Here is a 24,060-nt window from a genome sequence, read left to right as displayed (position 1 = left end):
ATCCTGCAGCAAGCTGTGGATAGTTGACCCTCAAATGCCCAACCTGATGACAATGATAACAAATCCTCAAATCCCGAACCGGGGCTGACTGCCAACAATCCCTCGCATAATGCCCCTCCTTTCCGCACTTGTGGCATGCACCACCGGACCTACAAACTCCGGTGTGACCCTTCCCACACTTCCCACAAGCGTGGCTGCTCTGATCTCCCGCCTTAGAATCAACGGTCTTGGACCGTTTCGGTGCCGGTTGCGACTGAACCGGAGCCTGCCTCAGCTGACGCAACTGCAACTCAATCTCCAACTCACGCCACCTGGCGGCCTCCTGCAATTGCAACAAAGTCTCGCACCTCTGCGTAGATACAAACTGTCTGATATCTCTCTTGAGCATACATAGATATCGTGACATCTGAGCCTGCTCCGAAGCAAACTCAGGGCAAAACATCGCCCTCTCAGTGAACATCCTGGTGATCTCCGTCACCGACTCCGAATCCTGCTTCAGCTCAAGGAACTCTTGAGCCAATCTCTCCCTCTCAACCCGCAGAACATAACAAGTGCTGAACATCTCTCTGAACTGATCCCATGTAACCGCAACCCTCTGCGCATCCGAATATGACCCCGTGGTCAATCTCCACCAATCCTTTGCCCCGAGTCTCAACAGGTTCAGAGCACACCTCACCCTCTGATTAGCAGTGCATGACACGTGAAGAAGCACCCCTCCACGTCCGACAACCATCTCATAGCAACAATTGGGTCCTGAACTCCATCAAAGGTAGGAGGCTTCGTATTATCGAAGTCCCGATACTGAAAACCTTGACCGGCTCCTCCCCATGCCGCTGCTACAGCCATTGTAGCCGCCGCGGCAGCCGTCTCAGTGAGAGCCGCATAGCGCTCATCAAAATACTCAACCATGACGGTCTTGATCGACCCAAACAGTTCCGGCAGCTCGGCCCGGAACAACGCAACAACCTCATCATGCAGGATCTCACGAATACGAGCATCCAACTCGCCTGTGCTCATCTAACCAATAACCTCGGGCGATACTGACCCACCCTGACCGCCCTCTTCGGCTCCAGATCCTGACCCAGATCCACTCCCAGCATGCCTCGGAACCTCCATATTGAAAAACACCACAAGATCTCAGATACTTCCCACAAACCCAGGAACCAACTCTCAGCCCAACCCTAGAGGTCATGGTTTCCCTGATACGCGTATGGGTCCTGTGCTTTCAGTAGTACGGGCCCATACTACCTTCCACACCTACCCATATTTGTATGAAGTACTACCACAACACCCTAGTGAAAAACATATATAACAAGCACCCAACCCTCACTCCCAGAGGAACACCAGAAATCTCCCACATAGGACCCTAGGCTAGCAGGCATCATAAATCAGGCAACACTATCATGAAACCCTGAAGATCTTTAGCCTAATACTAGCATGCTGTTCTATCAAAAATCAAAAACAAATATCATGTATGGTATTTTGGGGTTACTTACTGGCTCCGGCTGATCGTACCTTCGCGTCCTCATTTTACTCATTTTGAAAACCATTTTAAATTCTCTTTTAAAAAACTCTCCCTGATTTGAGACTGGATTCACACGAATGTTCCTCCAATTCACTCAAACCAAGTCTTTGATACCAACTTGTAACGACCATAATAATTCAACCAATTTTAACTTTTCAAAAACAACCCATTTTCTTAATGTTATTACAAAAAGGTTTTCAATACAATTATTATCAGAGTCTTCCCAGAATCACATCATAAAACATAATCATGAGGAGCGGTACGAACACCCCTTTGCCTTGCCACAGTCTCCTGAAGAACCTGAAAAACATTAAACCACAACTGTAAGCCCGAAAGCTTAGTGAGATACCCCCAAAATACCAACCACATATACCATACACGCATAACATGCCATATCATATCCGATCACAGAACAACCATGCACTTCGGGTCTACTGTGTGACTGGTCCGCCACTCCGGCCAACAGTCCACCTGGTCCACCCTTCGAGTCTAACCATATACATCGAGTCTGCAGTGTGATTGGTCGACCCGCACCGGGCCTTCAATCCACCTGGTCCACTCTCTGAGTCTACAGTATGACTGGTCTGCCCGTACCGGGCCTTCAGTCGGCCTGGTCCACTCTCCGAGCCTCGGCATATCTGGTCCGCCCTCTTGGGGCCTACAGTCTATCCGGACCGCTAGCTGGGCCTTCGGGACAACCGGTCCGCCCTGGTTATCTTGGCCTACAGCACAAAGCAGGACCCGCCTCAACCCAACCCCAATCCAACAACCATGTGCACATAAACATACAATCATATAACAATTCACAGTCAACAAGTCGATCTAACAGATCACATAACATATCATCATCCTACCCAGGATACCGACCTCACTACTAGAAAAACAGCCTTTTACGACCCTCATTGCGCGTCGTAAAAGGCTCAGACGACGCGCAAATGCGCGTCAAGGAAGGCCCTGTCATAAAGAGAGACGACACGCATTTACGACGCTCATTTACGATGCGCATTTACGACGCGCGTTTACGACACGCAATGTGCATCAAGAAAGGCCCTGTCATTAAGGAAGACGACACGCATTCATGTGTCGTAAGCTTACGACGCGCGTGTTAATGACACGCAATGTGTATCAAGAAAGCCCCCGTCAAGAAAGGCCATGTCATAAATGAAGATGACACACATTTTCGCGTATCGTAATTTTAATTTTTTTTTTTAAAAATATATTTCTTAATTTACTTATTTTCATATTAAATTTGCATTTCATGTCTCATAATGGAAAATAAAATACCATATACAAATAATACAATGCATTGCACAAAAGGTAATGTTATACAAATAATCATTCTAATAGTAGACAAATGTAATACATCAAATGTGAAAAAGATGAAAGTCATCAACTAATAATAGTTGAACTACAAGAACTTGTTGCGCACCTTCACAACATCCGAGCTACTTTGCTTGACATTATGCACATAAACAAGACCTACACATGGCAAATCGGTAACTTAACATGCAATACAATAAAGAAATATGTTTAAAAATTTTCTATTGTTTTGAACACCTACATGACCAGCAAGCTTTTTTATACTCGGTAACTTAACATGCAATACAATAAAAAAAATATGTTTAAAAAATGCGTATAAATGTCAAAAAACAAGATAGGAGCCAATCATTCTATGACACAAGGAAAAATATCCCTAGAGAACTATGAAAAAAATATGAAACAAATGAATGAAAGTGCATTGCTATTTCTTTAATACTTATTGCATAGAGTAAGACATGGCCATCATCCATATTTTTGAAGGACATTGATGTCTCGCTATGTTGCACATACTAAAAATAAAAAAGAACAAAATTGAGTGACATATGGACTTATCTAGCTTGCTGAAATAGACATACAAAAGATTTTGCTGTACTAGCTTGCTGAAATAGACATACAAAAGATATCAGGAAAAGACCAAAATGCCCTTGTGTGAAAGTAGCGGGAAAATAAAATTGGTAATTTTTTAATCAGCTAGCCTAACAAGAATTAAGGCAACTGCTATGCAAGATCTAACACGACAGAGAAGTTACTTACCAGAATTTCATGATATACAAATATACGAAGAGCCTCCCCTGTCACAGCCTTAATCTCAGGCCTGAATTACTTGACTGAATCCAGATAAGAAAGATAAACACGCCGATGGTTTGGTTGCAGACACTCTGCTCCAAATTCTTGAACATACATACCAAAAAGACACACTTCTAGACCTTCAATTTTTTGAAACAACAGAACCACCTAAAACAACAAAGCCTAGTTTAGGGATTCACATACCAAAACCAAAAGATAGTGCCAGCGCATATAACTGGGTAGATTTTTTAGAGTATAATATATTGTATAGGAAGAAATGTAGGGAAAGATGCTATAATAAACAAATCAACGAAAGTAGTACGGTTGAAATACCTTAGACTTATACCCAAAATCCACAGGGTAATTTTCCTCTTGAAAGATCTCAAGAACTTGTTGCTTGACTTCCAACATCTTGTCCACAGAAGAGACCACTCTGACAACAAGTGTTTCTGCTCCAGGAACCAAATAATAAAGAAAATGTAAGATACATACTTTATTGTTCATTCATAATGTATGGAGTTGTCTTTTTTTTGGGGGGGGGGATTATAACATCACCTCATCATAAGTTTTCCCATAGAACCTTGCGCGCTCTAGTCTCTCCTGCTTCAGTTTTCCAAACAACCTGCTCTCTATATGATCACTGAGTATGGTTCGAGGTAAATCTTTTGCTCCAAGTACAACACTCTGTGGTAGAGGCATCCTCTCTCCTCTTTTAACTTCTTCCATATAACAATTTGGACAAGTATAGGCAGGGTTCAAAACTCATCTTTTCAACTGCACATAATTGACACGAGTTCTCACTCATCGAGTGTTCCAGAGCTTGATTCTTTTCTACTTTTTCTTTGCTCTGTATAAAATGAGAGATTAAAAAACAAACACAAAACAAAACACACCTCCATAAAGTAAAATACAGAATCTAACCTGGCCAACCCACTGCCTAAGACGTGTTATATGTTCACGAACCTGCTCTAGTGTACTTTAAACATATAATATTATAATACATGTACTTTAAACATATAATATTATAATACATGTCAAGCTTTATATTCATAATAATTAATTAGTTATAAACATATAATAGATTAAATAAAACACCTGAATATATGTTCTACAGTTTCTTAATTGACTTGAGCAAGTGACTCATATACATGATGCCCACTTGAAATTCCAAGAATACTCTTAATTTCTTCAAACCAATGGGGTTGATAGGCCTCATCCAAACACAATGTTCATTTAGCTTTCTCTAACAATGGTGGTGCCTCCATAAACAAATGCAAAGTACAACGGTTTGTTATGTTAATGTCACATTTTGGAAATAAATCATGTTTAAACTAAAAAATGCTGAATGTTAGGTGGATATACTCACCATATCAAGATCCAAGCATTGCATAAAGACCACCTATATCCTCATCAACAACAATGTTGATGTTGGGATCCACAGACATAATATTACCTCGTTCATAGCAAGCCAATGAGTTCATTCAAGCCAATAGGTTACAAATAAAAAATCATAAGTGCATACGACAAATGTAAAGCATGCAGTTATATATTGTTGTTCTAAAGATGTAAAGTGGAATACTTTCTTTACCTCTCATGAGGAGAAGAGCAGTTGTAATTGCAATTCCAGCAGATAAAGTTGGGTGTTCTCTTATAATTGTAAGTTGATCTGTTAAGACACAAAAGTATGAGAGAAAACTAATCCAAGAAATATCAACTTATCAAGCCTCTACAATAAGGCATCACTGTTGATTTTTTATCATGAAATAAATGTTTGGTAGTTGTAAAAAAGAAAAATTCACCTTTGATCTTACTGAACACCAAATCTTCATAACTCCTATACTGTGCTGTGTATTGAACTACATGATCTTGGAAATGAACATGAAAAGTAAGACTTGCCAGTGTCTTATAAGAAATTGAGGTGCGATGTTAACTGATAATCACACAGAACAAACTAGAAGGGTAATAAAGTTAACAATCAGAGAGAATAAATGAAGGAGAAATAACTAATTTGGCTCCAACTTCTGTTGCATAAAACTTATATTCTTGAGAAGAATTGCCAGTGTCTTACATTAAATTCATATTGTAAGGGGACAATTCTGATAATCTAGTTGAGTATTTAAGTAGTATGCTGAAAAGAGCTTCTAATGTGCACCATCTTCTTAACCTACCCAAAATATAAGCATGTATACACAAACTTGAATCACGCTTGATCATTTATGTATCAATCTGTCTCTTGTTTACATATAACGGAGGTATGTGAATACATTTAGCTAAGTTTCATACTAAAAACAATAGAATCTCAATGACAAGCAATCATCCCATAGATGAAAAAGCCACCTGAAATAGCATGCAAAGAGATACAGATACGCATTAACGCATACGAACAGGTAGACTATATATCAAAATACCAAATTTAAATTATCATACTAGTCCTTAATAAAATCCATCATAGAACGCACGCAGATAAACATTCATCGTATATACGGAAGCCCTAACTATAAGGAAAGCTGCACAAGAAATGAAACGCACCCGAACATGAGACATAAATATTGATAGAGTACCTAAAGAGTTCGAATATGAGTGGACGAATTCTGCTGCAGCGACCGGGCGGAGCGAACGGCGGAATCAACAGATTCCTGAACCGTACGAGGTAGATCCTCGTAAATGTAGGAATGCCATGGCTTTTCTTGCTGTTGATTCTCCGTTGTCTCGTCTCCTGTATTGGATGGTGAATTAGCGGCAACGTCGCCGATCATGTTCTCCTTGCTCCTCCGTTTCTTGATCTCCCAATTTGTTTCAGTTGATTCCTTCTTCCACCTTTTGCCCTTTTCTTCTCAGCCTACCCAATCCCATCTTCTCCCCAAATCACTCGAAACCGTAACCCCTAATTCACTTATTCAACAGTGGGATTAATTTTGTATTTACGGGAAGACAGAGAGGAAGAAGATTAATACGAAAGTAAAATAAGCGCAATGTTGGGCCCCATTTCATCTGTTTGTATTTGTGGTTCACCATCTTCAGATATGAATCTCATTTCATATGTTGTTGTCATAGAAACAAATCATTAAAAACATCAACAAAGATATATGAAATATTAGAAAACCAATCGAATTCTTCTGGAATTAGGGTACTAATATTCTGATCATAGGAAAACAGTTCATCAATTTGACCAAATCAAGGTAGCCTCAATTTCGTGCTTCATATTTCATAAACTATATCAGTAAGAAGAAAGTGATAATATTCAATTAAAAATGAAATAAGAACCAAAAAAAGTTAAAAACAAAGAATGAAAGGGAGACGAAGGAGACAGTCCCAAATCTATTAGGTATAAACAGCTCTTTTTTTGTTGATTGGTTTAATTGAGGCAATCCATCAAACACTTAGTATGCATTTTGAATAAAGAGAAACCATGAGACAGCTATTATCACTTACATACTTCCAACTTACAACCCACTCCATCAAAAACAATCATGTTAGAAATTAAAAGAAATAGATTGTATGGTATGTAATCAGATTTAACAAGACAAATTGATTATATCAAGAACAAAGTCAAACAATCTTGATATGAATAAATGGAATAAATATTACCTAGCATTAATAATCCCAATGTGGTTCATATGTTTGACCATTTTCATAATGAAATATTTGCATAACTTCTCCATTTTCAATAGGTAGAAATGTCCAAGCAGAAATCCTTGATTCAATTCTAGCAACAACTTTATCCTTCAAATCAAAGATCAAACATTACATATATTGTTTAGAATTCTTCATTGATGTTACATATGTTTAGGTTTGATTATGAATAGGATCACAGATGAATCGGTTTACCTGAGCTTTGTTGAGAAACTATCTCCAATTGGGGACCATTGATGCCTGATCCTTGTTTGTCTTGATCCACATTCTCGCTTCCATGCTGTAAATCATCTATCTTCTAGACTATGGTCTCGTCAGATTCATCATTTTCTAGGTAAACGATTCCATCTCCTTCTCCTTGCTTCCCTTTACCAAAATCCTCACTTACTAGCGGTAAATCCTCTGTGACCTTATCTCCACCTGCGTCTGGTTCATCGCCCTAATTTATCGCGTTATTCACATCACCTACTACAGAATTCTCCAAAACGACTTCCACCTTGATCATTGATTCGGAAGAAACAGCAGGAGATGTAGTTGAATCACCATCAATTTTATCAGATTTTTTGCACCTTATAGCCGTCTTCAGAGGACCCATGTCTGATTTGTATATGACCCAACTTCAATGACTTGTTTGACGGGACGAGGGTTAGGGTTCTCGTAGCTATTAAAGGGGATTAAAGTACCGATCGATCAACACACACACACACACACACAGAGAGAGAGAGAGAGAGAGAGAGAGAAAGAGAGAGAGAGAGAGAGAGAGAGAGATAAAAGAGACATGTTTGATTTGGTAACTTTTTTGAAGATGACTATTGTTTAGGGCTATCAGTAGCACCGTCGACTCTGCTACCACACTGTAATAAACAAATCGCCTTTGAAGGCCCTTCATCATCATGCACTGCCCTTACTTCCTCCAGTGACAATTTCGAACTCGACAGGGAGAGGCAATTAGTCGCCAAAGATATTTTTGTTGAAATCGGACCTAGGGCTTGTAAGTACAACAAAAAATCACAAGAAACATTCATCGTCGGCGAGGTGGGTGATTGAAGAGAGATTGTAGATGGAAGAGAAAGTGGAGATGGAAGTGAACGAGAGATGGAGACGGAACCAGACCTAAATTGACATGGCGGGTTTTCAACTTTTCTAATTTTTGGGGAATTCCTTTTCCTGCTACTAAAAATGAAGATGTGCGCGTTTCATTAAAAAAAATATAAAACGACATGATTTCACGACGCCCATTTTGTGATAGGTGCCTTCCGTGTTTTTTTTTTGTAACACTAATTTTAGGGCACGTAAAAATGCGCATCTTAAATCTTTCACATTTTGGGTGATCTAACATTATTTTTAGGGCACCCACTTTTGCTTATCGTAAAACAGCGTGTGTCATGGTTTGCGCGTCATTAAAGGGTATTTTCTCTAATAGTGCCTAACCGGTCACTAGCATAGAATCACCCTACATAACAGGATACCGACCTTAACCAGATCTCTAACGTATACCATCCTAGCTACCAGGATGCAAACATATCAAAGCAATAACATAACAACAAATACCCGGATCTCAATTCGATAAAGGGCCGGCCTTGGTGCCTTAGACCCTGTTGATATAGTGAGGATAACTCACCTCGCAACTGCCGACTGAAAGATAAAACTAGGATGCTCCGACCACTAATACGATCTCCACCACTAGCCAACACCAACAGTGAACTCAAACAAAAGACAACAATTACCAAAATGCCCCTGGAAGTCAATTGGTCAACCCTTGGTCAAAGTCAACCTTCTGACTAACTCTACTCACCTAGTCAACCCGATGACTCGCCGAGTCCTGATGCTCAGAACTTCCCCAATTCACGACTCGACTCGCCGAGTCACCTCGAGACTCGCCGAGTCCCATGACTAAGTCCCCTCGCACTCAACTCACCGAGTCCTCCCTTGACTCACTTATTCATGGCTCAACCAGAAGAAGTTTGGACCTCACGACCAGACTCGCTGAGTCCAAGGCTATCTTCAAACTACTCGCCGATTTGTTCTTCCAACTCGCCGAGTTCCAGTCCATCTTCAAGCAACTCGCCGAGTACACCTTTGTGACTCGCCGAGTGCCTCTAGATCTTAACCCATACAGAAGCCTTCCATGCCATGCAGATGATTCAAAATGTAGATCTACCCTTCTACAACCCATCCATCACGTAAAGTGGAAAACTTTACGTGAATCCAGAGAGATCTAGGCATTTTACACTCTAGGGCTAGGGTTTGGGACAAGATGGCTTCACCAAACGCTCAAGAACAGGGACTTTAATGCACTCTAGACCTTTTCCATTCCAGATCTAAGGTAGCAACCTCAGATCTAACCTTCAAACTCGAAATACCACAAGCTACACTTTCCACACATTCCAAAATGAAGAAACTAGATGAACAACAGCCCAAGAAACGAAGTAATACCTCAAAAGGAAGCCCCAACAGAAGAGAAATCCGAATCTTAGCAAAGCCCCTTGCTCCAAGCCTCCTAACTCTCCAAGATCTCCTCCAAAATCTCTTCTCCAAGGTTCAAATACACTCAAATCCCTCACAATCGCATCTTAGGGTTTTCTGGACTTCAAGAGAGGGTAAGGAGGTTGGGGAGAGGGTATAATGTCTTTTATATAGGGCTCATTCTCCGAAATTAGGGTTTTCTCCACTCAGCGCCTACTCACCGAGTCCAGCCTCCGACTCGCCGAGTCGGCCACTTAACACGCGACTAGAGTCGCGACCCTACTCGCCGAGTTGCCCTTTCATACTTACACTTTGAACCCTGAATTTGCACTCCTGAACTTGGGATGTTACAGATCTGGTCCCCTAATGCTGGAATATCACATAAAGTTGCTATCTTTACGTCCCTGCATGGTGTCAAGAAGCTAAAAACACCAAAACCGAGCTCCAAAAGAGGTCTAGGGCATGGGGAAGGGACAAGACTTGATAAAGCTGACAACTTTCAGTATAATGAGGCCACAAACGTCTAGATATGAAGTCATGACCTCAAAGCATGCTTAAATTCAAGAATTGTTTCAAAACAAGCTACTAAAAGGCCTAAACTCCTCCATGAAGAGATCTACTAAATGCATAGTCAAGGTATAGACTTTATACCTTAATATGGCTGCTTTAATAGAGAAATCCATGGATCCCAAGTTTCTTCCTTCAACCAAGCACCTCCAACTTCAACTCCTTCAAGAAAATACCAAAGAATCACTCTCTTTTCACTCCTACACACTTAAAAAGGCTCAAGCTCATGAATTAGGGTTTTACTGGACTGAGTGGGCGATGAGGGAGGCCATAATGACGCATTAAAGTCCTTAAATAGGGTACAAAACCCTGGAATTAGGGTTTCATTTCAGCCAGCCTACTCGTCGAGTTGAGGCTCCTCAACTCGTCGAGTAGACTTTACAACCTGTGTCCAATTCCTTTCCTACTTGACGAGTTTGCGGCCTCCAACTCGTTGATTTTCTACGCAGAAGTGAATGAATTTTGTTTAATTACATATCAGGAATCGGGCGTTACATTGAGTAAGTTGGATAAGAAAGTATTGCATCAAGAAGTTGGAGAAGGAAAGCAAGCTTGTAGATCTAAGGTTACTTTGTGCTCTAGAAGCTCCAGAAGGTAAAAAGATCCAACCTTTGTGGTTGTATGATGTAGATCTTGCCTTATTAGCTTCATGACACCTTTCTTGTCCCAAAAAGTCTCAATATTGTGCATGTGGTTTTTTGGATGTGATAAGTTGTCCTTTTAGAGCCTAGGAAGGGTCCTAAGTGATAAAAATGATGTCCTAATGGCTAAAAGTGTCGCATACATGTAGTAGAAAGGTCTTAATGGTTTAAGACCATGTATTAAGACTTCCTAGATGTACAAAGTCTTAAATTTTGAGACTTTATGGTTCTAAGACACATTTGGTCGATGGATCTGGAATTTGGACTTAAGTGCTTAAGCCAATAAGCACTTATTAGAGTTTTTGGAAATAGTCGTGTACGTCCTGTGTAAATTCTGTACGCCCATCATACTGAATAAACCACCCCGATGGTGTTCAACGCAAGGCAGAGTACGCCCAACGTACCAGAGGAGTACGCCCCCGCGTACACTCTTTGTTAGGCTTTTAACGATTTGGGCTTCGGGATTGGGCCGCCTTTAGGCCAATCTAACTTGGGCCTTGCTAGACTTTTTTGATTAGGTGTGTTTGGGCCAAATTTTGTAATGGATCATAAAGTGAGACCCAATTAGGGAGTTGGCCCCAATTTGGAAAATTGGGCCAATAATGGGCTTTGTATATGTGGACTTTTGAATCATGGATTCGGTATTGGGCCTTGGCCCAAATTAGAGAAAAGGAAAAAAATGGACTATTATCCTATGTGGGATCCTTGGTTAAGATTGCTATCCCAGTTGTTGACTTAGTATTTGTTATTTTGGATAGTCCGGGATCTTCGGTGAGACAGCGATCGAAGACTTTCAGTCCAGTTCAGCACTACTTGTGAGGTGAGTTGTCCTCACTATACTAACAGGGTCGAAGGCACCAATGTCGTCCCTTCTTTTGGATTGATATCCTGGTTGTTGCATGATGATATTGTTAGTGACCTGTTAGGTCGATATCCTGGTATATAGGATGATGCTATGTTAGTGACCAGTTAGGTCGGTATCCTGGTATATAGGATGATGTCATGATTAGTGATCTGTTAGATCGGTTTGTCTGTTTGTATATGCTAGCATTTGTTATATATGTGTTGATTGTATGATTAGGGGTGGGTTGAGGCGGACCTGCTTTGTGCTGTATGCCAACATACCTAGGGTGGTCCGGAAAGACTGCAGGCCATGGAGGCATATCAGCTAGGCCGAAGGCCCGGAGAAAGGTCCAGACAGGCTGAAGGCCCAGTGAGGTGAACCATACATACTGAAGGTTCTGAGAGTGGGCCAGACAGACTGAAGGCCCAGTGAGGGCGGTCCAGTCATACTATAGACTCTATATGCATGTTGTTTGTTTGTTATTATATGGTTATGATTTGTATGGCGTTGGTATTTTGGGTGAATTCACTAAGCTTCAAGCTTACAATTTTGCATTTTGTTTCAGGTGCTTCAAATGATCGCAGGAAGGCGAAGGCGTGATCGTGCACCTCCTCACATTTTTATGATTTGATTTCTGGGATACTCTGGTATGAAAGTATTTTGAAAACAGTTTGTAATAAATGATGATTTTTGAATGCTTGAAAAAGTTTTAAATTTTTATGAATTTTATGGATGTTACAACATGGTTTTCAGTCTGAGCCTTTCTATCATGATAGTATTCAGGAACGCTTCGTAGGGTAGTGAGGATGTACTGGGTACATGCCAAGGTATCCCAGAAGCATAATCTCGATGTGCAACCTTTGAGACTGTTATTCGATGTGGTTGTTGCGTCGAGCTTCGAAGTCCGTAGATAATTGAAACGTTTTTGGTCCGTGGTTCCCGCGGTTCCGTGTTAGGTGTGTCAAACCCAACAAATAGTAGTGTGACATCCCCATTTTCTCGGTTAGAAAATACCGATTTTGTTTATGCTTTATAAAAATCAGAGTACCTTTTTTTAATAAAAGTGTTGCGGAATTTGTCCCCAGAAAAACATGATAATTACGTTATCAAAGCATTTTCGAAGAAATGTATTTTTTTATTCATTTTAAAACATTGGGATGTCATCGTCAATACATGAACATAAGCAGAAACAGAACTTACATTCATTTACAATAGTGATCTACATCTCTTTTAAATTTCTCAATGTAAAGTAGCTTCGTATCGACACCTGTGATACAAATAAGCTGGAGTGGGTCAGGTTGGGAAACTTGGTGAGTACATAGGGTTTTCAACCCACAATAATATAATTATTATATTTAAACATCAAACAATCAACCCAATTACCCATTCCCATTATCTTCTTAAGGATTTACCCTAAGGATCAGCTATTTCTCATTCATTCATTCCTAAGGATTATCCTAAGGAATATATATGAAGTCCATTATTTTCAATGACAAAGCTGTCAAGCACAGCGGCTAGTTCTATCACTTAGGCGCCGCTACTAGAATTGGGACATTTTCTATGAGGCGTTTCTGCTGGTATTGACCTTTAAACGCTACTGTCATGGTCATAAGGCTCCCTATTAGGCGTAGCTGCCGATACTATCCTTAGAGCGCAGCTGCTAGGACGCTTACCGTAGATCTAAAACATCTACGGGTTGTGGCGCAGCTGCCAGTGCTCATCTATAGGGTACTAGGTCCATTGCTGCCAATGTTTACCTATAGGGCACTAGGTCCATACTACTAATGTTCCTCTATTTCAGATTTTATCCCTCATCATTCAACTACCCATGTTTTACCTAACATATTTTGTAGATATAAAATACTTTATACAGTTTTCATCATTTAAAACATGTATAAAAATCTTTCACCAGCATAGACAACAGGTATTCAGACAATATGCACACATAGCACGTAATTTATATTAAAATACTTCATTTCTATGTGTAAGATGAAAGGGACTATGCACTCACCTGTTTAGGTGGTGACTCGGCACTCGGACAACACTTCGTTACTCTTAAAACAATTTCCTAGACAAAACCTAGTATCAATATCACTAAGGTTTAGTCTGACGTTAACCGCGACTAATTAATAGTGTAGTTGTTATTATTATTATATAAGCGTTAAATAACACTCAATATAACTCATAATAATAGCCCAAATAATTATTTTAAGGACCTAATAACATTACTATATTAAAACATAAGCTATACTAAAGATAGGTTAGGTACAGCTCACTTACAGCGGGTTTCCTTGGAAACCGGGCTCCGCCGAAGCAGAATTTCTGAGCTGAAAGGCTCTTTTCTCGAGGCTTCAGGAGCCTCGGGGCTTCCTTCGGGTGCTAGGGGGTTTACCTAGACTTTAGGGGGGGGGGGGGGGGGCTTTAGAGAGAGAAATAAGGGTTTGAAGGTGTGAGGAAGTGAGGGAACCCGACACCTCTATTTATAGGTGTGCTGACTGATGGACTCGCCGAGTAGGAGGACCTACTCGCCGAGTTGGGGCATGTGGCAGCCTTCTGGTGGTGCCACGTCACCCCCTATCGCGTATTAGCCTTCAAACTTAGAAAAATCATAACTCTCGCATAATAGCTCCGTTTTCGATGTTCTTTTTTCAACGCGTAGGTAAAATCAATATCTACAACTTTCATTTAGACTCCATCGGCTAACTCTCGACCGATCTCAAATTTAACAGTAGGAGGAGTTTAGACTGCTAAATGACCGCGAAGAATTCGTACCTCCTTCATACGGAATCCGTTTTTGTCTATCTTTTTACTGTTGATTTCCTATTAATGAGATCTTAAGCTCTCATTTAGGTCGCGTAAGCCAAAAACCGCTCGAACTAAAATTCGAGTTTCGGGTCGTGTATTGCTAAGCCAAATTTTAGAAAAAATCATAACTTCCGCATACGAAGTCAGATTTGGGCGTTGTTTTTATGGATGTTCTCGGTTTAACGTATACTACAACTTTGGTTTAGATCACTAAGGCTAAAAAGTCCTCCATCTTAAATTCACTATTTACGTCTCCTAGTGCCGTGTCGGTTTTGCTGAAAAACTTCGACGGGCCATAACTTCTTCGTTATAACTCGGATTTCAACGTTCTTTATATGTACGGAACCCTTGAGACATATTCTACAACTTGGTTAAGATTATTTATTATAAATAATCTTTTGTCGAAAAGTCATTTTCAACCCCTATTATCTCTCAATTGACTAGCCCAGATCTACGGACGTTACAAATAGTGGTACAACAGACTCCAAATACACTGTTTTATTGCACTAAAAAGTAGTACAATACAAGCAGGGTCAAACCACATAGACACGGAATAAAAGTCTATACCTCTTTACGCAAGGTGCCTTAATTACAAAAGGGGGGTTTTGTTTGCAAAAGTAAAATAATAAAATAATAGTCTAATTCAAAAATATGCAGAAAATGTAATAAACTAGTAAACAGTTTGATTGAAGGGTTATAGTTCTAGTTCTCAATGTTGTTGTTCAACTTGATTATGACTTGATGTAATTCATTGTTGTTATTCTAAGTTGGTACTAATAGATATTAACACGCTCTAATACCTCTCGCTTTCCAAATTATCTAACCAAAACACGCTCTTTGACTAGACCTAGCTTTACTAATTCAACCTAAACACGCTCTTAAATTGTATTGAAAAATTGCATTAAGTTTTGTACAAGCTTCCAATAATGTTCATTTATTCTCATATGCTCGAACATGTGAAAAAATGTGATGTATGTTTTACAATAAGAAAACTTATTGTTTGTTACGAATTAGTAACTAAATATAACGATTAGGTGCCCTAAAAGTTAATGAACTACAAAAAAAAATTCAATTCATGAAAGTGGCCAATCAAACACAAATCAAATTCAAGGATTCTAATTTAAACAAAAACATAATCACTGGAATATAATCACAAATCAAACATCAAATCATATGCTTCAAGTTAAGCAATTAACATGTTTTGAACAAGAACTAGAAATTAGGGTTTCTTATCCACACATGGCTAAGAGCAAATCAATCAAAAAGAAAGATGGAATTGGAAATGTGTAATGCTTACAAAATGAAATCAAAGGTGATTGCAATGATTTTTCTTCTCAAAATCTCTAAGAAATCTCCCAAAATTTCCCAAGATAGCCCAAAGTTGCTCTAAAAACCGTCTATGTATGATAAGTGGCGACCTCCCTTATTTTATTAACTGCTCACGTGCTTGCCATAAGACCATGCATTTTTAGCATGGCGATGCCTTTTTCCCATGTGTTTTTGGTATGGTCATGTGTCTTGACCATGTGTTTTTAGCATGCCCCATTCTTTTTACAAAAATTCCAATAAGTCTTCAACGTTGGCTCCTTCTTAAGTCTAGCTTCACCACGAGTCATGTTGCTCAAATATAAGACGAGAAAGGAAAAAACAACCTGTGTCGGTGTGGCACGAACCGTGCTTCAAACGTAGTCTTTTGCTATGATGATAATGCAATAATGACTCAGGTTATGTCTTCATGTTTTCTTCCATGGCATGATCGATCCATCTTCTCTTTATGCTCCATACTCCATGTTGAATGCTCCACACTCTATAATGCCTGCAAAATAAATCAAAAATAGTGAAGTGCCAGACATTCTTAATGAAATATGCAATTGCCCAATGAATTAACTAAATGAAAGAATTATGAAGTAGAAACCTATGAAATGACGGAAATAAACATGCAAAATAGGTGCATAAAATGCACTTATCATTCCGTCACATTCGAAAGTTGTCCATAGAAACACTATTGAAGGAAATCTACACGTGCCCCGATGATGGAGATGAGATCCGGAACCAACACTAGGTAGATGATTATATTTCTATGCCCACCGGGGGAACTTTGGGTGACTAGTCAGCAGTGCACAATTCGCGGGTTCCCTGCAAATGTTTTACTGATCGAGCTTTACTCCGCGAGCTTGCCGACGATGCGTGCTGAGTGTCGCGGAGTGGAGCGGTTATGTTGAAAAGACGACACACTCATGTTTGATATTTAGTATGTTTTATTGAAATCGTAGACTAATTAAGATTGTGATCGCTTCGAAGCATTTTGCGGAGTAGTAGCAGTGGTGCACTACTCTTCTCCCCCTTTTTTGGGAAAAAAACAGGGGGTTGAATCGCAACGTAGATTCTGAATACGTATTTTGTCGAGCGGAATTGCAACACTTGTGTGTAAATAACTAATATGATGGAAGCCCAAAAAATTAGCCCATTTTTTGTTGTTAAGCTAACCGATTAAAAATGTGATTTAATGGGAGCCCAAAAAACCGTTGAGCTCAAAAAAGAATTGTCCAGCCGACTTGGAGGAGCCCAACATAAAATATAAGGAGCTCAAAACGAGTTGTTGGATCCCATTTAAAATACTTGGCCCAATTCCTCTCTCTCTCTCTCTCTCTCTCTCTCTCTCAAAAATGTCAAGCAAAATCGGTTTGCAATACGCATTCTGAAGATGTATTTTGTTGAGTGGAGCTTGCAGCACGGCAGCAGGCGATCATAAATGGATGATTTTTTTAAAACGTCAAGTGGATCGGACCGCAATACGTATTCTGAATACGCATTTTGTTGAGCGGGATCGAAACAATGGCACGTTGAGCGTTTGAATTCTTGTCTTGCAAGATTAGCTCACTTATGGATTGGTCCGTAAAAAAACTTAAAAGGGGCCCTAGTTGAGAAATGGCATCCCACTTTTAATAAAGGGAGCCCAAGTTTATTTTATGAGAGGACCAAATATCGATATATGAGGAGTCAAATTTGAAATTGCAATCTATTTGTTTAATAATCAGCCCAAACTATTCTTTTAATGTGTGTGAGGTTGCGAGCCATATTTGAGTATCAGGATGCACAATACACATATGGGGTGGGACTTACACCTTTATCTTTTTGGAATACACTTTTTGGCTACTTCTCATAATCTTGTTTCTAAAGACTGTGCAAAAGAGAACATCAACGACCGGAAGTCCAGCGATACCGCGGCAGTTCCTCGTCAGTGTTTACCTTGTTCGGCATCCGAAGGTGGATCACAGGAGAAGGCAGCAACCGACTATGCTAATGCTCACCACCAACGACACGTTAAGTGAGTCCGACAGACGGGGTCCTGTGATGATATGGCTCTGTTGACGGCGACATATCGAGAAAACGGGGATCGACGACGTTGCTTCGTCACAGCTGTGCCATCTCGAAGAATCTTGAGGGTTGTTGGAGGTCGTTCGGATGTGTTTGATATTGAAGATGTTGTCGACTTCAGTCGATCTGGCGATAGATCAAGATGACAACGAGTTATCGTACTATTTTGTTGTGTCACCGTTTGAAGGTGGGCGGTGCCCATAGGTGTTCAGAGACTGTAAGTTGTCGCTGAGAAATATGTTACAGACGGAGCTGTTGGAGATGCATTGTCGAGGTCCAGCTGTAGTATGGATAAGGTTGTCGGTGAAGAGAATGTTGCCTCCGAAGCCGATTCCTTGGATTTGGAGGCGACCTCCGATGATCTAGGTCGATCGCCGTTGAAGTTGGTCGGACTTGCTGCCGGAGGAAGACAACATTTTTTTTCTAAGGAGGTGTGAAGTGGTTGGGCCTATGTTTGACTTTTGCCAGCTATTGGCTCATCTTTCAATGTGTGTGGGACCTGATTAAAGAGTTGCGATATTTTGTACACTTTACTATACCCTCACTGTTTGTTTTCTCGGCTAAGAAGAGACACAAGTATTTGTGCTCATTTTTCTCTCCTTTTTTTTCTATTATTATTTTTGCTTTTGTCTGCTAATGAGAGGTAAAATTCATGCGTATCTTATACCCCTTTTTGGTGGGTAAATTTTTGAATAGACTCCAAAATATCTGAAGTATTTTGGGTAAAATAGATGAACAGTTTTATGAGGGCTTTTGGGATGTACAAGCATTACAACTGTATGTACAAGCAACTTTTGTAAAGAATGAGGTTGTTCATGGAAAATTACCAACTAAAAGAGATTTTGCTTATGACATGAACTAGCAAAGGTGGAAAAACCCATAAAATTTTCTTTCTTCCTCATTTTCTGAATAAATCATGAAAATGAAATAATAAAAGAGATAAAAAATATTTTCTCCTCAACTTTATGAATAAGTCACCAAAATATGGCAAAAATTGGTCTGAAACACTTTCTTATGCTTGAAAAACGTTTTGATGAGCTAAAATTGGATTCTGTTTGTCATATGAGCTGAAGATTGTGTAAAAATTTATGAAAACTTATGTTCTTCTCAAATTATTGAATAAAACACTAAAATAAGAACAAATAATGGGTAAAAGCTCATAGAAACTTATTTTCTTCCCAACTTGCTTGAACAAACCACCAAAGCATAAACGAAAATAGATCTGAGAAGATCTTTGCGAGCTTGGAAATGCTCAAATGAGCAAGAAATGGAGCAGATCTAGAGATCTTAGGGAAGAAAGGAAGCAAATCTAAAGATCTAAACATTTAGGGAGCAGATATGAACAAATCTTGGTGAGAGCCAAACCGATCTGAACAAATAATGGTTGAAGCGAACATATCTAAGAAAATTTGGGGCGAAGAACAACAGATCTGAACGGATCGGATGCGAAACTGAGGTTGAGACCAAGAGATGACAACTATTCGCTATTGGTCCTACTGATGGCGCCAAATGTTGCGACATATGCTCAGGGTGTCAGGTGTTATGTCTTGGATCCAGATCGAGGATTTGGAAGAGGTGTTGTCAGCGAGTTTTTGACGAGATACCTAAGGTGCAGTCACAACAAAGTCATTAGAGTTGCCCCAGGGACTGTGCCCCGGGGGAAAACTCCGACGATCAAGTTAGATCGGTTGATAGAGATGAGATGGTTCTCTCTAGCTGGAGATGACCATCTTGGTGTGTTGGGTGATAGTTTAGCCATTGAGGCTCTAGGTTAGAGAAGGTGGCTAGAAGCTTATTAGAAGCTCTAGGATTTTAGATCCTTCCTCATGGAAGAGATCCTATGTAATTTATATTGGACACTTAGGCCAAGGGAGAGTTAATTCAGGCCTTAGGTCGACCCAAATCATGCCCAACTAGCAGGGAGTTGGGTAAGAATGCCCGGGTTCCAGGCGAGGGTCAGGCACGAACATCAGACAAGGCTGGCATACGAGCGTCATACAAGGCTGGTAGGAGAGCGTCAGACAAGGCTGGCGCGTCAAGTCTTGACGTAAGGAGCATGCTAATGGACCATACGTTAACATTCACCATCACAAACAACTACCTAATACACACAGTTCATAAAAATACAAAATCATTCGAGCCCATATGAAACATGGGAACTACACTAGTTAATATTATATAGCCTATAAAGTTTTTGAACCCCTTAAAACAATAGGCCCTCGGTGGATCTATTAAATAACTAGAATCGAAGGGTTGTGTGTGGTTATGATCTAACGACTAGGGGTGTCGAACGGGTAAAATTTTCGGGTTTCGGGTAGAACGGATATTTCTTTAAAATAATAATACCTGATACCCGATCTATATTGTAATTCGGGTTTTCGGGTTTTGGGTATTCGGGTTTAAGGCCGGGTCGGGTAATTATCGGGTATACCCGAAAATTTCTTAAGTGTTACTTTTTGATTTCTTTTTAATTAAAGAGTTTCAAGTGTATTTGAAGAACTGTGGTGTATTAATATAGACTACAACAGTTCATCATTTTATAACGAAAACACTTCTTATCGATGTTTGGTTTTATTTTTGTTTACCTTGTATATTAGGGTTCAGGACTTCAACGTCGTATTTCCTTTGCGAGTTTGCGTCGAGCCGTCGTTCATAAGAAGGTAACGAAAGGGTTTTTTTTGAAGCGTACATACGTGACTACATTGTATATTTGGTATTATTTAAAAAACGAATTCGGGTATTCAGGTATAACCGAAAATAAATATTCATATCTTAAACCTGATCTATATTATTATCGGGTTAACCTATTACCTGAATGTTTAAACCCATTACCCGCTCTACCCGACCCATTATACCCGAATTCGAAACGGGTCAGTGGGTAAAACGGGTTTCGGTTTTTTTCGACAGGCCTACTAACGACGTGTAGTATATCATATCATCGTGTATGCATAATAAGTTCTTAGGGCACAAAATGAAATAATATGAGTAAAGGGTGCTTTTTGAAATTTAATATAGCACAAGGATGTAAACTGTAACGGTGTCTTATTCCTAGTCAAAACATTGCCAGATACGAATGAAGTGGAAAGGAGCGATAGGATATCTACAAAAAATAATATTTATTTTATTTTTTATTACATTTATTTATTTTAACTTTTTATTACATTTAAAATATTATATTTAATATATTAAATAAATAATAAGATATGGCACCTTCAAGGCTCCGACCCAAATTCAAATCAAATTTTTTACGTACCATTTTGATGTAAAGTCTACTATTTTTTTTATCGGAATGATAATATAACACACACACACACACACACACACACATATATATATATATATATATATATATATATATATATATATATATATATATATATATATATATATATATATATATATATATATATGGAAAAATAAATATATATTACAACCCCACCTAAACTTAGGAACTAAACCTCATGAAAATACATTGTTTTACTATATAAAAATTACGATTAGAGGATTCATGATTAACACTTGAAGATGTAGTTGCACGATGTCCATAATAGTTTTGATAAGGAAGCAAGAACATTGATTATCTTCTTCCTTCATGATGATGGAAAACAATATTGTTCACTAGGCTGAAGTAATAAACGATAATGAAAGAAAGAAAACAAGGATGGTAAAATGATAATGGAGGAAAAAAATGTTATTAGGAACGATATATTTACCATGTGAAAACCAAATCGAGTATAATTAGTAAGTTAAAATGATATATTTTATAGGTTTAGTACCTAAGCTTATGTGAGGCTGTAATATATATTCCCTATCCTCATATATATATATATATATATATATATATATATATATATATATATATATATATATATATATATATATATATATAGGGATAGGATTAAATGTAAATCACAAGTATTGTATGATTGTATGACAAGATGTGGATCGCTAGATTACAATTATAAATGATTAAGATTCTATGGTATACAATAGTTATAGTGGAATACAATACACATAAACATTTCTTTTATTAACTAGTCTAATTAAAAAAAGGTTAATAAAGGTATGGTGGACAATTTTGATTAATAAGCATTAAATTGGAGAGAATTTAGGAGTTAACAATTATGATTATCCAAATCACAAATCAGTTATAGTAATAAATTAAAATATCAATCAAAAAATAGTAAACCTTTATGTACGAAGAATATTTATTTGAAGATTAAAGAATTTCTTTGAATATAGTAAATTCTTCAAGAATTCATTATGTTTTTAAAGTACATACATTTCTTACGGTTTTTTTTTTTTTTTTTTTGACATGAAAAATAATTGTTTTCAAACATATAGGTAAAACATAGTTTAAAAAGTAGTGAATATATGATATTCTTTAAGAATCTACCTATATTTTTGTTAAAATTTGCAAGATATTCAACTATATGGAAAGCTTTAATTATAATTCTTTCAAAATGTTTGTTAATTTGCAAGATATTCAAATATCTATATTTTCATCATTTTTTAAGAAATTTTCATCATTTTTAAAGAATATACAAAAATTTATAATAAATTACATGCATTCTGTAAGAATAGAAGTTGATATTTTTAAAAATTAACTTTTCATATCGATTTTGTTAGAGATTGTTTTGAAGTACTTCAAAGTCATGGTAAAATTTCTATTTTTATTCTTGAAGAATAATTATATGAATTACAAGTTTTTAATGATATTCTTTAAGAATAAGATTAACATTCTTGAAGAATAAGAAATTAATTACAAGTGTTTTGAAGAAGAATTTAACATACATATACATCCATACAATCAAATTGGTAATTAATACGTAACAAAGCGGTAATTAGTATTCATGTCTGTACATAAAAAATTAGTTTACAACAAATTTGACAATGATTAAGAGAAATCATGAAACTTCCTTAAGGGATGCAACTATCATAAGAACATAGGATTTTGACTATGAACATGATAAACATAACTATCTCTCTAGACATCTCTTTGGGCTTTTTCTCCACGTCTATCTTCTACCAAGCTCCAGATATGTTGGTATGCTTATATAGAATGAATCGGATCAAGGGAGATTTCGTAAACGCAACTACAAACTCATGTTGTCTCTTTTTTTTACCTGTAATTTCTCCTCCCGAAAATTGAGGTTTGTGTTGAACTTCTGCCATCAAAATGATCAAATTTAAATTGTTTTCGCTCTCTTCCAACCTAGACAAATTACAATAAAACAAATTTAACCTCCATGTAAAATTATCACACAAAAATCAACGAAATTCTTGAATGCTCCTCATTTAATAGGTACAACCAGAAGGAAATAACAATCGAAAAAATCAAAATGAAAAAAATAATCAGGGTTTGAAATCGATTTTGAGAAATCAACAAGCAATTGATATGATGGAAAAACCAAGTAGCGAACGATATCGATTTTGTGAAATCAACATACCTAACTAGCCCGGTCGCTCCCATCAGTGTTCCAAATACACTTACCTATCTCGTTGAATAATGATAAACAACCCAATCAGTAGAAAATTGAAGACGTTATCGATTGTGTCTTGGTTCGCGTACCATTGGCATTTAGTACGATCGTGGAAATTTCAACGATCCATATGAAGTGGTGATTTGGGGCTTGATAACGTGAAATTGAGATGATGACCTGAGATCTTAAAAGGGTTTAGAAAAGGATAAATATTTAAAATTGGTAACTAAACCATGATTTAAGAAAAATATAGGTAAATATAGGTTTCGTTTATTGTTTACTAAAATAAATATATCTGAAATTCCAAAATTACCCTTATCTGTTGATTGGTCCACAATTGGTTATACATTCACTCAATAATTAAAGTTTATATATGAACCTAACTCTCTCTCTCTCTCTCTCTCTCTCTATATATATATATATATATATATATATATATATATATATATATATGAGTAAGATCAAATGAGAGCACCTAAAAGGTTGAGAACGCGAAAACAGATCTGAACCATTTAAAAAACTAAATTTAAGGTTATTATCGAATGGACCATTTATGTAAATTCTAAAAATTAAAGGAATTAAATTGTAACTTTGAAATTGTCATAAGGGTAC

This window comes from Lactuca sativa, chromosome 2 (genome assembly GCF_002870075.4).
Source record: "Lactuca sativa cultivar Salinas chromosome 2, Lsat_Salinas_v11, whole genome shotgun sequence".
In the NCBI taxonomy this organism is placed as follows: Eukaryota; Viridiplantae; Streptophyta; class Magnoliopsida; order Asterales; family Asteraceae; genus Lactuca; species Lactuca sativa.
This window is presented reverse-complemented; position numbering follows the sequence as displayed.